Source organism: Ranitomeya imitator, chromosome 1 (assembly GCF_032444005.1).
Source record: "Ranitomeya imitator isolate aRanImi1 chromosome 1, aRanImi1.pri, whole genome shotgun sequence".
Classification (NCBI taxonomy): domain Eukaryota; kingdom Metazoa; phylum Chordata; class Amphibia; order Anura; family Dendrobatidae; genus Ranitomeya; species Ranitomeya imitator.
The window spans coordinates 387,207,225-387,223,720 of NC_091282.1; the positions used below are offsets into that span (position 1 = coordinate 387,207,225).

Consider the following 16,496-nt stretch of genomic DNA (forward strand, 5'->3'; position numbering starts at 1 on the left):
GGCAGCAGTGGTGTGGTCAGTGGAGGCCTAGTGGAAGGAGTGACCGCAGACAGGCATCGAAGGCCTAAAATAATAACACATGGCTGTAGGCAATTTTAAATTGGTTCCAGGGGTACACGGGCAGCAGTGACCTGGTCAGTGTAGTAGTAGTTGAAAGAATGGACCGCAGACAGGCATCGAAGGCCTAAAATAAAAAAATTGGGCTGGCTGTAGGCAATTTTAAATTGGTTCCAGGGGTACACGGACAGCAGTGGTGTGGTCAGTGGAGGCCTAGTGGAAGGAGTGACCGCAGACAGGCATCGAAGGCCTAAAATAATAACACATGGCTGTAGGCAATTTTAAATTGGTTCCAGGGGTACACGGACAGCAGTGGTGTGGTCAGTGGAGGCCTAGTGGAAGGAGTGACCGCAGACAGGCTTCCAAGGCCTAACATAACAAACTTGGGCTGGCTGTAGGCACTTTTAAATTGGTTCCAGGGGTACACGGGCAGCAGTGGTCTGGTCAGTGGAAGTCTAGTGGAAGGAGTGACCGCAGACAGGCTTCCAAGGCCTAACATAACAAAATTGGGCTGGCTGTAGGCACTTTAAATTGGTTCCAGGGGTACATGGGCAGCAGTGTATGGTCAGTGGAAGTCTAGTGGAAGGAGTGACGGCAGACAGTCTTCGAAGGCCTAACATAACAAAATTGGGCTGACTGTAGGCACTTTTAAATTGGTTCCAGGGTAACACGGCCAGCAGTGGCCTGGTCAGTGTAGTAGTTGTAGAAAGAAGGGACCGCAGACAGGCTTCGAAGGCCTAACATAACAAAAATGTCAAAACAATGGTATTGTCAGTGCCAGGCATTGAAGGATGTCAGCGCCTAGACTACACATTGGTGAAGCTGTGAGAGATAATTTTGCTAGTGGTAGAGCACTGTTTGAGCTGGGGGGGGGAACTGTCTTGTGGCCGGCGTTACAGGCACAGGGCCCCTCATATTACAACGGTGTGTCTGACGTTGGGTGCGCACCACCACCGCCAGAGACACTTTATTGTACTATGAGGGACCCAGTGGCAGTGCCGTCGACCAAAAGCGGCCACACCCACCTCTTCAGACAAACAGCACTCTCAAGGGTCCAAGCGCAAAGTGGCGATAGCACGGCCCCGTGTGGGGAGTTTAGCCATTTCGTGAGGTGGAAACATGTCGTATGCTGGACAATCAGGTGAAGAAAATTACGAGATTGGAAAAGTCATTCAGAATAGTCCACAGGCAAGACCTTTTCATAGGAAAGCTAGGTGTCAGCCGGGCAGGGTGGGGCAAAAGATTTTGAAATCCAGTTGTGGTTCATTTTAATGAAGGTTAGATCATCTACATTTTGGGTAGCCAGACGAGTCCTTTTTTCTGTTAGTATTGAACCTGCAGCACTGAATACTCTTTCTGATAGGACACTAGCTGCCGGGCAAGCAAGCTCCTGCAATGCATATTCTGCCAATTCTGGCCAGGTGTCTAATTTGGATGCCCAGTAATCAAATGGGAATGACGGTTGAGGGAGAACGTCGATAAGGGATGAAAAATAGTTTGTAACCATACTGGACAAATGTTGTCTCCTGTCACTTTGAATTGATGCTGCAGTACCTGTCCTGTCTGCGGTCATAGAAAAATCACTCCACAACCTGGTCAGAAAACCCCTCTGGCCAACGCCACTTCTGATTTCTGCCCCTCTAACACCTCTGGTCTGCTGGCCCCTGGAGCTCGTGTGAGAACGATCACGGGCGCTGTGTGCAGGGAATGCCAGAAGCAAACGGTCAACAAGAGTTGATTGTTTTGTTGCTAATATTAGTTCCAAGTTCTCATGTGGCATAATATTTTGCAATTTGCCTTTATAGCGAGGATCAAGGAGGCAGGCCAACCAGTAATCGTCATCGTTCATCATTTTTGTAATGCGTGTGTCCCTTTTGAGGATACGCAAGGCATAATCCGCCATGTGGGCCAAAGTTCCCGTTGTCAAATCTGCGGTTGTGCTTGGTTGAGGGGCAGTTGCAGGCAAATCTACGTCACTTGTGTCCCTCAAAAAACCAGAACCCGGCCTTGCCACGCCACCAATTTCCCGTGCCCCCGGGAAAGCTTCCTCATTAAAAATATACTCATCCCCATCATCCTCCTCATCCTCCACCTCCTCTTCGCCCGGTACCTCGTCATGTACACTGCCCTGACCAGACAATCGCTGACTGTCATCAAGGCTTTCCTCTTCCTCTGGTGCAGACGCCTGATCCTTTATGTGCGTCAAACTTTGCATCAGCAGACGCATTAGGGGGATGCTCATGCTTATTATGGCGTTGTCTGCACTAACCAGCCGTGTGCATTCCTCAAAACACTGAAGGACTTGACACATGTCTTGAATCTTCGACCACTGCACACCTGACAACTCCATGTCTGCCATCCTACTGCCTGCCCGTGTATGTGTATCCTCCCACAAAAACATAACAGCCCGCCTCTGTTCGCACAGTCTCTGAAGCATGTGCAGTGTTGAGTTCCACCTTGTTGCAACGTCTATGATTAGGCGATGCTGGGGAAGGTTCAAAGAACGCTGATAGGTCTGCATACGGCTGGAGTGTACAGGCGAACGGCGGATATGTGCGCAAAGTCCACGCACTTTGAGGAGCAGGTCGGATAACCCCGGATAACTTTTCAGGAAGCACTGCACCACCAGGTTTAAGGTGTGAGCCAGGCAAGGAATGTGTTTCAGTTGGGAAAGGGAGATGGCAGCCATGAAATTCCTTCCGTTATCACTCACTACCTTGCCTGCCTCAAGATCTACAGTGCCCAGCCACGACTGCGTTTCTTGCTGCAAGAACTCGGACAGAACTTCCGCGGTGTGTCTATTGTCGCCCAAACACTTCATAGCCAATACAGCCTGCTGACGTATGCCAGTAGCTGCCCCATAATGGGAGACCTGGTGTGCAACAGTGGCAGGTGCGGATGGAGTGTTTGTGCGACTGCGGTCTGTGGACGAGCTCTTGCTTCTGCAGGAGGACGAGGAGGAGGAGGAGGAGGGGGTGCGAACGGCTACAGACAACTGTTTACTAGACCGTGGGCTAGGCAGAACTGTCCCAAACTTGCTGTCCCCTGTGGACCCTGAATCCACCACATTTACCCAGTGTGCCGTGATGGACACGTAACGTCCCTGGCCATGCCTACTGGTCCATGCATCTGTTGTCAGGTGCACCTTTGTGCTCACAGATTGCCTGAGTGCATGGACGATGCGCTCTTTAACATGCTGGTGGAGGGCTGGGATGGCTTTTCTGGAAAAAAAGTGTCGACTGGGTAGCTCGTAGCGTGGTACAGCGTAGTCCATCAGGTCTTTGAAAGCTTCGCTTTCAACTAACCGGTAGGGCATCATCTCTAACGAGATTAGTCTAGCTATGTGGGCGTTCAAACCCTGTGTACGCGGATGCGAGGCTAAGTATTTCCTTTTTCTAACCATAGTCTCATGTAGGGTGAGCTGGACTGGAGAGCTGGAGATCGTGGAACTAGCGGGGGTGCCGGTGGACATGGCAGACTGAGAGACGGTGGGAGATGGTATTGTTGCCGCCGGTGCCCTAGATGCAGTGTTTCCTACTACGAAACTGGTGATTCCCTGACCCTGACTGCTTTGGCCTGGCAAAGATACCTGCACAGATACAGCAGGTGGTGCGCTAAATGGTGGTCCTACACTGCCGGAAGGGATGTTGCGTTGATGACTAGCTTCATTGGCCGAGGGTGCAACAACCTTAAGGGACGTTTGGTAGTTAGTCCAAGCTTTCAAATGCATGGTGGTTAAATGTCTATGCATGCAACTAGTATTGAGACTTTTCAGATTCTGACCTCTGCTTAAGGAAGTAGAACATTTTTGACAGATGACTTTGCGCTGATCAATTGGATGTTGTTTAAAAAAATGCCAGACTGCACTCTTTCTAGCATCGGATACCTTTTCAGGCATTGCAGACTGAGCTTTAACCGGATGGCCACGCTGTCCTCCACCAGGTTTTGGCTTTGCCACGCGTTTTGGGCAAGATACGGGCCCGGCAGATGGAACCTGTGGCGATGTTGATGCCTGCTGCGGCCCCTCCTCCTCCTCTGCTTCAGAACTGCTGCCGCCTGCACCCTGTTCCCCCAATGGCTGCCAATCGGGGTCAAGAACTGGGTCATCTAATAACTCTTCTTGTACCTCCTGCGCAACTTCGTCTGTGTCACCGTGTCGTTCGGTGGTATAGCGTTCGTGATGGGGCAACATAGTCTCATCAGGGTCTGATTCTTGATCAGCACCCTGCGAGGGCAATGTTGTGGTCTGAGTCAAAGGACCAGCATAGTAGTCTGGCTGTGGCTGTGCGTCAGTGCACTCCATGTCAGATTCAATTTGTAATGGGCATGGACTGTTAACTGCTTCACTTTCTAAGCCAGGGACGGTATGTGTAAAGAGCTCCATGGAGTAACCCGTTGTGTCGCCTGCTGCATTCTTCTCTGTTGTTGTTTTTGCTGAAGAGGACAAGGAAGTGACTTGTCCCTGACCGTGAACATCCACTAACGACGCGCTGCTTTTACTTTTACCAGTTTCACGAGATGAGGCAAAAGAGCTAGAGGCTGAGTCAGCAAGATAAGCCAAAACTTGCTCTTGCTGCTCCGGCTTTAAAAGCGGTTTTCCTAATCCCAGAAAAGGGAGCGTTCGAGGCCTTGTGTAGCCGGACGACGAACCTGGCTCCACAGCTCCAGACTTAGGTGCAATATTTTTTCCCCCACGACCACCTGATGCTCCACCACTACCACTACCCTCATTACCAGCTGACAATGAACGCCCCCGGCCACGACCTCTTCCACTAGACTTCCTCATTGTTTTAAAAACGTAACCAAACTAACGTTATTTGTTGCAGTCACACAACTTACACGGTGAGCTATAACTTCAGTATGATTTAGCTACCCCTTTACAGGTTGGTGAGACCACAGCGAAAATCAGGCCCAATGTTACACACTCTTTTTTTGGTGGCTGCAAATTAGAGAGATGCCCCACACGCAGGACTGTCACTGAAGCACAAATGTTAATATTAATGTCACACTATTATTTTTTTTTTATTTTTATTTTTTTCAGGAACACTTTAGAAACCCCCCCAAAAAAAAAAAAAAGATTTTTGCAGGGAGAATTTAGAAAACAAATGTAACAAACTATATGCTTTCTATGGGCCACTGAGTGAGAGATGACGCACACAGGAATCAGGAGTGGCACACAAGCCCAGAGGCCAATATTTTTCTACCAATGATTGATGGAGTTATTTTCTCTGGTAGATTTTGGAACCCAAATCAAGGAAAAAAAATGTAGGCTTTCTATGGACCACAATTGGAGAGAGAGAGAGAGAGAGAGAGAGATGGCACACCCAGGAGTCAAGACTGGCACACAAGCAGAAAGGCCAATATTAATCTCCCACTGTTTTTTTTTTTTTTTTTTTTTTTTTTTTTTCAGGGAGACTTTAGAAAAAAAAATAATAAAAAAAATATGATTTTATCAGGAAGAATTTAGAAACCAAATAAAATAAAATGATTTTTTCAGGGAGAATTTATAAAACAAATAAAAACAAAAATAGGCGTTCTATGGCCCACTGACTGAGAGATGACGCACACAGGAGTCAGGAGTGGCACACAAACCCAGAGGCCAATATTTTTCTACCAATGATTGATGTAGTTATTTTCTCTGGTAGATTTTAGAACCCAAATCAAGGAAAAAAAATATAGGCTTTCTATGGACCACAATTGGAGAGAGAGAGAGAGAGAGAGAGAGAGAGAGAGAGAGAGAGAGATGGCACACCCAGGAGTCAAGACTGGCACACAAGCAGAAAGGCCAATATTAATCTCCCACTGTTTTTTTTGGTTGTTTTTTTTTTTTTTTTTTCAGGGAGACTTTAGAAAAAAAAATAATAAAAAAAATATGATTTTATCAGGAAGAATTTAGAAACCAAATAAAATAAAATGATTTTTTCTGGGAGAATTTATAAAACAAATAAAACCAAAAATAGGCGTTCTATGGCCCACTGACTGAGAGATGACGCACCCAGGAGTCAAGACTGGCACACAAGCAGAAAGGCCAATATTAATCTCCCACTGTTTTTTTTTTTTTTTTTCAGGGAGACTTTAGAAAAAAAAATAATAAAAAAAATGTGATTTTATCAGGAAGAATTTAGAAACCAAATAAAATAAAATGATTTTTTCAGGGAGAATTTAGAAAACAAATAAAACCAAAAATAGGCGTTCTATGGCCCACTGACTGAGAGATGACGCACCCAGGAGTCAAGACTGGCACACAAGAAGAAAGGCCAATATTAATCTCCCACTGTTTTTTTTTTTTTTTTTCAGGGAGACTTTAGAAAAAAAAATAATAAAAAAAATGTGATTTTATCAGGAAGAATTTAGAAACCAAATAAAATAAAATGATTTTTTCAGGGAGAATTTAGAAAACAAATAAAACCAAAAATAGGCGTTCTATGGCCCACTGACTGAGAGAGAGAGAGAGAGAGATGGAACGCTTAGTACTGGCACACAAGCCCAAAGGGCAATATTAATCTCCCTTTTTTTTTCCAGGGAGAATTTCTAAAACCCAAAAAAAAAAAAAAATAGGCTTTCTATGGCCCACTATTTGTGAGAGAGATGGGACGCTCAGGACTGGCACAGATGGCACGCTCAGGACTGGCACAGAAGCCCAGAGGCCAATATTAATCTCCCTTTTTTTCTGGTAGAATTTATAAAACCAAAAAAAAATTTAAATAGGCTTTCTATGGCCCACTATTTGTGAGAGAGATGGCACGCTCAGGACTGGCACAGATGGCACGCTCACAACTGGCACACAAGCCCAGAGGCCAATATTAATCTCCCTTTTTTCAGGGAAAATTTATAAAACAAAAAAAAAAAATAAATAGGCTTTCTATGGCCCACTATTTGTGAGAGAGATGGCACGCTCAGGGCTGGCACAGATGGCACGCTCAGGACTGGCACACAAGCCCAGAGGCCAATATTAATCTCCCTTTTTTTCAGGGAGAATTTATAAAACCCCCAAAAAAAATAAAATAGGCTTTCTATGGCCCACTATTTGTGAGAGAGATGGGACGCTCAGGACTGGCACAGATGGCACGCTCAGGACTGGCACAGAAGCCCAGAGGCCAATATTAATCTCCCTTTTTTTCTGGGAGAATTTATAAAACCAAAAAAAAATTTAAATAGGCTTTCTATGGCCCACTATTTGTGAGAGAGATGGCACGCTCAGGACTGGCACAGATGGCACGCTCACAACTGGCACACAAGCCCAGAGGCCAATATTAATCTCCCTTTTTTCAGGGAAAATTTATAAAACAAAAAAAAAAAATAAATAGGCTTTCTATGGCCCACTATTTGTGAGAGAGATGGCACGCTCAGGGCTGGCACAGATGGCACGCTCAGGACTGGCACACAAGCCCAGAGGCCAATATTAATCTCCCTTTTTTTCAGGGAGAATTTATAAAACCCCCAAAAAAAATAAAATAGGCTTTCTATGGCCCACTATTTGTGAGAGAGATGGGACGCTCAGGACTGGCACAGATGGCACGCTCAGGACTGGCACAGAAGCCCAGAGGCCAATATTAATCTCCCTTTTTTTCTGGGAGAATTTATAAAACCAAAAAAAAATTTAAATAGGCTTTCTATGGCCCACTATTTGTGAGAGAGATGGCACGCTCAGGACTGGCACAGATGGCACGCTCACAACTGGCACACAAGCCCAGAGGCCAATATTAATCTCCCTTTTTTCAGGGAAAATTTATAAAACAAAAAAAAAAATTAAATAGGCTTTCTATGGCCCACTATTTGTGAGAGAGATGGCACGCTCAGGGCTGGCACAGATGGCACGCTCAGGACTGGCACACAAGCCCAGAGGCCAATATTAATCTCCCTTTTTTCAGGGAAAATTTATAAAACAAAAAAAAAAATTAAATAGGCTTTCTATGGCCCACTATTTGTGAGAGAGATGGCACGCTCAGGGCTGACACAGATGGCACGCTCAGGACTGGCACACAAGCCCAGAGGCCAATATTAATCTCCCTTTTTTTCAGGGAGAATTTATAAAACCAAAAAAAAAAATAAATAGGCTTTCTATGGCCCACTATTTGTGAGAGAGATGGCACGCTCAGGGCTGGCACAGATGGCACGCTCAGGACTGGCACACAAGCCCAGAGGCCAATATTAATCTCCCTTTTTTTCAGGGAGAATTTATAAAACCCCAAAAAAAATAAAATAGGCTTTCTATGGCCCACTATTTGTGAGAGAGATGGCACACTCAGGACTGGCACACAAGCCCAAAGGCCAATATTAATCTCCCACTGTATTTTTATCAGGGAGAATTTATACACCCCACAAAAAAAAATACAGAAAAATGAAAAGGCTTTCTATGGCCCACTATGTGAGAGAGATGGCACACACAGGGATGGCACTCTAGCAGAAATGCCAAATTGCCAATCTTAATCTCCCACCAAAAAAAAAACAAAAAAAAAAACAGGGAATGTCCTACAATTACTATCTCCCTGCCTGCAGTAATCTCAGCCAGGTATGGCAGGCAGCTACTATCTCCCTGCCTGCAGTAATCTCAGCCAGGTATGGCAGGCAGCAATAAGGAGTGGACTGATGCACAAATGAAATAAAAAGTGTGGACAAACAAAAAAGATAGCTGTGCAGAAAGGAAGGAACAAGAGGATTTGTGCTTTGAAAAAAGCAGTTGGTTTGCACAGCGGCGTACACACAGCAATGCAGCTATCAGGGAGCCTTCTAGGGCAGCCCAATGAGCTACAGCGCTGAGGGGAAAAAAAAAAAAAAAAAAACTTCCACTGTCCCTGCACACCGAGGGTGGTGTTGGACAGTGCAAATCGCTGCAGCACAAGCGGTTTTGTGGTTAATGGACCCTGCCTAACGCTATCCCTGCTTCTGACAAAGCGGCAGCAACCTCTCCCTAAGCTCAGATCAGCAGCAGTAAGATGGCGGTCGGCGGGAACGCCTCTTTATAGCCCCTGTGACGTCGCAGACAGCAAGCCAATCACTGCAATGCCCTTCTCTAAGATGGTGGGGACCAGGACCTATGTCATCACGCTGCCCACACTCTGCGTTTACCTTCATTGGCTGAGAAATGGCGCTTTTCGCGTCATTGAAACGCGACTTTGGCGCGAAAGTCGCGTACCGCATGGCCGACCCCGCACAGGGGTCGGATCGGGTTTCATGAAACCCCGACTTAGCCAAAAGTCGGCGACTTTTGAAAATGTTCGACCCGTTTCGCTCAACCCTAATCCCGAACCAGCTGAACAAGGACATGCACAGGTTCGCTCATCTCTAGAAACAACAAGAAAAAAATTGAGATAAGCTGATATAAAAATTATATAAGCATAAAGAGAAGAGAAAATACTCAATATATAGCTTAGTGTAAACCGAATATGAACAGGACAAACTGAGGCAGATGATGGTAGTAAACAACACAAATAAAATTATAATATGTCCCAGATACACAAAAAGTCTTATAATGAATAACTTTAATGGCCGTTATCCACCGAGTAAAGAAAATGGTAGTGGTCAACATTTATAAAGATATAGAGATAGTAACCAGCATAATGATTAAAGCCAAAAATAAATGCCTAGTGCATAATATCCTATGGTAAAGCACCTTTGATGCCTGACACACGTTTCGCCGTGGCTTCTTCCAAGGCTGTGTCTTCTACTTGCTCTATACTTTGGATAACCTGCATTAAAGATATTGTGTTATAGGACTGCATAAGGACTATTAAATTATTATGTATATGGACATATTGCAATTAACTAGTAATGTGCTAGTTTAGATATTTTCGTCTACCTCAGCCTCAGTTTGTCCTGTACATATTTGGTTTGCACTAAACTATATATTAATTTTATTTTCTTCTCTTTATACCTATATAAGTCTCACATCAACTTACCTTTATTTTTTATTTCACTTTGTATTTTGCTGTGCATATCATGAATCTATACAATGATTATATTGTATATCATAATTATCAATTCTTCATGCTTCGTTATGTATGTCAAACTAACAGTATTATGCATATTTATTACTTTTTTTAAGTCTATGATGTACAAGTTATTAATATATTATTTATTTATCTTTTGTTAATCCTGTGGTACATTTCCAGACACCATCATCTACTAATTATACTGCTTTTATCAAGTATTCTAGATTTTGATTAAATAAAGGATATAATATACTTAAATATAATTGTAGTCATATTTGCAGGCTTTCCAAATTTATTCTGCAGCAGGACAATGACTCCAAACATACAAAAAGAGTTATTAAAAACTATCTTTAGCATAACAAAGAACAAGAAGTCCTGAAAGTGATGATAAGGTACCGTTACACTAAACGATTTACCAACGATCACGACCAGCGATACGACCTGGCCGTGATCGTTGGTAAGCCGTTGTGTGGTCGCTGGGGAGCTGTCACACAGACAGCTCTCCAGCGACCAACGATGCCGAAGTCCCCGGGTAACCAGGGTAAACATCGGGTTACTAAGCGCAGGGCCGCGCTTAGTAACCCGATGTTTACCCTGGTTACCATTGTAAATGTAAAAAAAAACACTACATACTTACATTCCGATGTCTGTCACGTCCCCCGGCGTCAGCTTCCCTGCACAGTGTAAGCGCCGGCCGTAAAGCAGAGCGGTGACATCACCGCTGTGCTCTGCTTTACGGCCGGCCGGTGCTGACACAGTCAGTGCGGGAAGCTGACGCCGGGGACGTGACAGACATTGGAATGTGAGTATGTGTTTTTTTTTTTTTACATTTACAATGGTAACCAGGGTAAACATCGGGTCACTAAGCGCGGCCCTGCGCTTAGTAACCCGATATTTACCCTGGTTACCAGTGAACACATCGCTGGATCGGCATCACACACGCCGATTCAGTGATGACAGCGGGTGATCAGCGACCAAAAAAGGTCCTGATCATTCGCAGCGACCAACGATCTCCCAGCAGGGGCCTGATCGTTGGTCGCTGTCACGCATAACGATTTCGTTAACGATATCGTTGCTATGTCACAAAAAGCAACAATATCGTTAACTAAATCGTTATGTGTGACGGTACCTTTAGATCCAACAGAGCTCCAATCTCAACATCATCAAGTCTGTCTCCGTTTACATGAAGAAAGATAAGGATATGCACAAACTATATCCATAGAAGATCTATGGTTAGTTCTCCAAGATATTTTTAACAATTTCTCTGCAAACTTTACTCAAAAACTATGTTCAAGTGAGACGAATTAATGTTGTTTTGAAGACAAAGGGTAGTCACACCAAATATTACTTTGATTTTGATTTCTCTCAATAGGTAATATAACTTTCATTGCAAAATCGTCAATTTTTCTTAAATTAGCTAATTAAAAAATTCATACCCCACATCAAAATTACCTCCATATTTTTAATGGCAGCACCCAGTCTTTTAATCATGAAATGAACAATTTGACGATATACTGCAATATATATATATTTCCATTCTTCAAGAATAACCTCTTTTAAAACCTGAATGCTGGATGGAGAGTGATGCTTTTCAACTTAACATCCTTCAACAGCAATCACATCCACAAAATGGTTTCATTAGCTGCAAATAAGATTTGCACACTGTTGAGGAGGAATCTTGGACCATTCCTCCTGGCAAACGTTTTAGTTAATCAATATTTTGAGGTCACATGCCGTGCATATGCAAAGTTATTCAGGTCATGTAATTTTGATGTATGCTTCGGGTCATTATCTTTGTCATTCTGCTGTAAAATGTTGCAATATACAGTACAGACCAAAAGTTTGGACACACCTTCTCATTTAAAGATTTTTCAGTATTTTCATGACTATGAAAATTGTAAATTCACACTGAAGGCATCAGAACTATGAATTAACACATGTGGAATTATATACTTAACAAAAAAGTGTGAAACAACTGAAATTATGTCTTATATTCTAGGTTCTTCAAAAAAGCCACCTTTTGCTTTGATGACTGCTTTGCACACTCTTGGCATTCTGTTGATGAGTTCAAGAGGTAGTCACCGGAAATGGTATTCCAACAATCTTGAAGGAGTTCCCAGAGCTGCTTAGCACTTGGTGGCCCTTTTGCCTTCACTCTGCAGTCCAGCTCACCCCAAACCATCTCGATTGGGTTCAGGTCTAGTGACTGTGGAGGCCAGGTCATCTAGCGTAGCACCCCATCACTCTCCTTCTTGGTCAAATAGCCCTTACACAGCCTGGAGGTGTGTTTTGGGTCATTGTCCTGTTGAAAAATAAATGATGGTCCAACTAAGCACAAACCAGATGGAATAGCATGCCGCTGCAAGATTCTGCGGTAGCCATGTATTCCTTCAATTTTGAATAAATTCCCAACAGTGTCACCAGCAAAGCACCCCCACACCGTCACACCTCTTTCTCCATGCTTCATGGTGGGAACCAGGGATGTAGAGTACATCCGTTCACCTTTTCTGCATCGCACAAAGACACGGTGGTTGGAACCAAATGTCTCAAATGTGGACTCATCAGACCAAAGCACAGATTTCCACTGGTCTAATGTCCATTCCTTGTGGTCTTTAGCCCAAACAAGTCTCTTCTGCTTGTTGCCTGTCCTTAGCAGTGGTTTCCTAGCAGCTATTTTATCATGAAGGCCTGCTGCACAAAGTCTCATGTTAACAGTTGTTGTAGAGACGTGTCTGCTGCAAGAACTCTGTGTGGCATAGACCTGGTCTCTAGTCTGAGCTGCTGTGAACCTGTGATTTCTGAGGCTGGTGACTCGGATAAACTTATCCTCAGAAGCAGAGGTGACTCTTGGTCTTCCTTTCCTGGGGCAGTCCTCATGTGAGCCAGTTTCTTTGTAGTGCTTCATGGTTTCTGCCATTGCACTTGGGGACACTTTCAAAGTTTGCCCAATTTTCCCAACTGACTGACCTTCATTTCTTAAAGTAATGATGGTCACTCGTTTTTACTTAGCTGCTTTTTCTTGCCATAATACAAATTCTAACAGTCTATTTAACAGGACTATCAGCTGTGTATCCACCAGACTTCTGCCCAACGCAACTGATGGTCCCAACCCTATTTATAAGGCAAGAAATCCCACTTATTAAACCTGACAGGGCACACCTGTGAATTGAAAACCATTCCCGGTGACTACCTCTTGAAGCTCATCAAGAGAATGCCAAAAGTGTGCAAAGCAGTCATCAAAGCAAAAGGTGGCTACTTTGATGAACCTAGAATATAAGACATAATTTCAGTTTTCACACTTTTTTGTTAAGTATATTATTCCACATGTGTTAATTCATAGTTTTGATGCCTTCAGTGTGAATGCACAATTTTCATAGTCATGAAAATACAGAAAAATCTTTAAATGAGAAGGTTTGTCCAAACTTCTGGTCTGTACTGTACCTTTAAGCTCATGGTTCCCTAAATAATCAGGAGTCTAGGTGCCAAGACAACAAAGCAAACCTAAATTATTATGATGAACTGTTCCTACATTCATAGTAATAACAAATTGATATGATAGTACCAAGTAGAAAGTCAAATGACATTGACAGTCTTTCAAAAAATATAAAGTGAAACAAGGATATTAAAAATACAGAGTAAATATGTGTAATGTTTTTTAAATAAAGATTTTTCTTTATTTAGTCAATAGATATTTGTTTTTAGAATCTGACAAAAACAAAACATTATACATGTAATCATGTCCTGTCCTGTTGAAAATGTAATTACCACCCAAAGTCATAGAAGAGCGGCGCACAGAGTCACTAATCCAATACTAACTGTTCAATATTTTCTTGATGAATTCTTACTTTCTTCATGCATAAAATCAAAACTAAGACCTCGGACAATTGATTTTGTTCAAAGAATTATTCTTTAAGCACTGAAGCTTATTATAATTTTTGATTAAAACGTAAACACAACAGAGCAATCATGGAAGCAAAGTCAGAAACACAAATTCTCAAATTTTAGCAACTTATAATCTACCTATGCAAGATTACGTGCCATTTTCTGATATTTAGAAGAGGATTCCTAGATATATTCTCTGTTTTTACAATATATCCCACAAAAGATATGTCACACCAATGTAGAGTAAAATTTAAGAATTCTTATTGAAAAATATTAAAAAACATACATGATAATATTATAAATTTCTTAAAAAACAGCCAAAAGACGGAAATACAAAGCAAAATAAGAGGAGATGCGTAGGTATGATTATAAATATTAAATTGTATACATATGGATCACAGCTTAATATTTAGGTCTATACCTATGCATATCTGGTTATTTTGTTTTGTATTTCTGTGACATCACTGTTTTTTTTAAAATTGTATGATATTATCATGTCTGCTTTTAAATATTTTTTTTACAAAAATTCTTATTCTTAGATTTTAGCCTATAATGGTGTGACATAGCTTTAGTAGGGTTATGTGTATATATTTGTATGTGCGCACCTGCTCACATATTTTGCGAATGTTTTCTGTTTTTACAATATGATATATAGATGACATGTATAGAGACTTTTGCTATTTTTTTTTATTTGGGATTTGTATATCAAATTCAAATTTTAATTTTAATTTTCATTTGATATACACATCCAAAATAAAAAAAAAAAAATAGCAAAAATTGTCAGGGGTACAAATGGTTTTATAAGCATTGATGCGAAATATCTAAATTTCTTCTTAATAAAAACACTTAGGTAAATATTTCAGTTTACAAGGTCTACAAGCTGAAATAACATTTTTAAATATTTTACAACATTTTGCAGTATTTTGCTATATTTTTTTAATTCCGAATAAAATCAATAAAATCAATTGTGTTTTTTTTATTAATAATAATAATAATAATAATAATAATAATAATAATAATGAAATATTACAAGGACTTTTCTTACCTTTAAAAAGAAGGTCTACTTGAAAGTCACGTGGGCAGCTGCAAAGTGCTACCTTTAGTATCCTGCTCTACCTTTGAAATAAGCTTAGTTTGTTGGACGTATTAGAATTATATACCGAGATATCAATGGCAGAGCTTGGAATCACAGAGCAAATACCGGCATGATCTCTTCATTCCAAGTCCGTTAGGGTTACTTGACTATCCTATTCCAAACACTTTTGTGTTTTCCATAAAGCATGCACTGTGTAAACATAGATGGAGTATGCTTTAATGAGATAAATTTAACAGCACTTAGGATAAGCCCAGAAGTCCTTTTAAAACATAGCAATGTTTTGTTTTTTTTTTACTCCATTTTGTATAGGGCATGACATTTTTTTGCAATGTGATCCCGCAGTAAGAGGAAAGCCTGGAATGCAGTCGGATCCCAGTTGGCTATTGTGTTACACGTGACATCAGAAAATATGTTGTTCTTTAGAACTGTTAATCAGAGATGCATTCTTCATTATCACACAACAAACCATCTCGTCCGCAGGAAACAGCGCTGTTAATGACCTGTGTCAAAATATATTTGCTTGAGCGAGACTGACAATGACTAAATTAAAAGAAGTGTTATAGTGTGGAATGTTTAATAAGCTTAAGAGGTTAGACGGCCAACGCTGGCAAAAAGACGAAAAGCGAAGAGAAGAATTTCGGTCCTCGCTTTCTATCAATTACGTCGTAAACAGACTCTTTGGAGAGGGTCATTAGTTTTGTTCTTTTGATAGCAAACTATTTTAAAGTCTTCAAAAGAACATTATTTTTGCTGGTTTGACTGCAAATAATTATAACGCTCCAATTAGTCAGACAGATGAACAGTGGAATTTTCTGGAAATACAGAGATTCAATTTCTTTGACAAAAGATGATAAATATTAAAGCTCTGAGTAATTAAGACAATTATGTTCATTGAGGTGCTATGTTTAAATTCTGCAATTTCCTATAATAAGCCTTATCTAATTGAAACATATTTACACAATAGCACAATCTATTTAATGACTACCAAATGCATGTGTACTTAATGACAAAATGTTGGAAAAGCATCACCGCCCTCCACTGGCACCTCAAAATTAACATAAAAAAGTATACATGTAAACAAGTACAACAGCACAATAAGCATGCTAAGGTATACAGGAACAGTGACCATCAATAAAATGGCATAAAGGATCAGCCATACTTGATAAATCATTCTAAAACTTTACACATTGGTGGATAGTCTTCAGGAATTGTATGGAGCTTTCAAAAAAATAGTAGCCGCAAATGATACAGCCGCAGGGACTGGAACATATTATTCAAGCACGCCTGAGATACTCAGATAACACTCAAGCATGCTCGCTCATCACTAATTCTATTCTATTTGACATTATTGTGCATAGAAATTCCATGTCCTGCATGTTTTGTATACAGGGTGGGCCATTTATATGGACACACCTAAATAAAATGGCAATGATTGGTGATATCAACTTTCTGTTTGTGGCACATTAGTATATGGGAGGTGGGTGGTGACCATGGCAGCGATTTTGAAGTCGTCTATTTTGATCCAACTT

General features: G+C 41.6%; 1 protein-coding gene across 1 annotated transcript in view; it reads right to left on the bottom strand.

Annotated features, from left to right (window-relative positions):
• The window catches only part of LOC138657823 (protein FAM240B-like), a 245,260-nt gene extending 230,267 nt beyond the window's left edge, over positions 1 to 14,993 (bottom strand). Inside the window, exon 1 of the mRNA XM_069745464.1 lies at positions 14,917 to 14,993. The gene's annotated coding sequence lies outside the window, so the exon portion shown is untranslated. The remainder of the gene's footprint in view (positions 1 to 14,916) is intronic.
• Between the last annotated feature and the right edge of the window lie 1,503 nt (positions 14,994 to 16,496).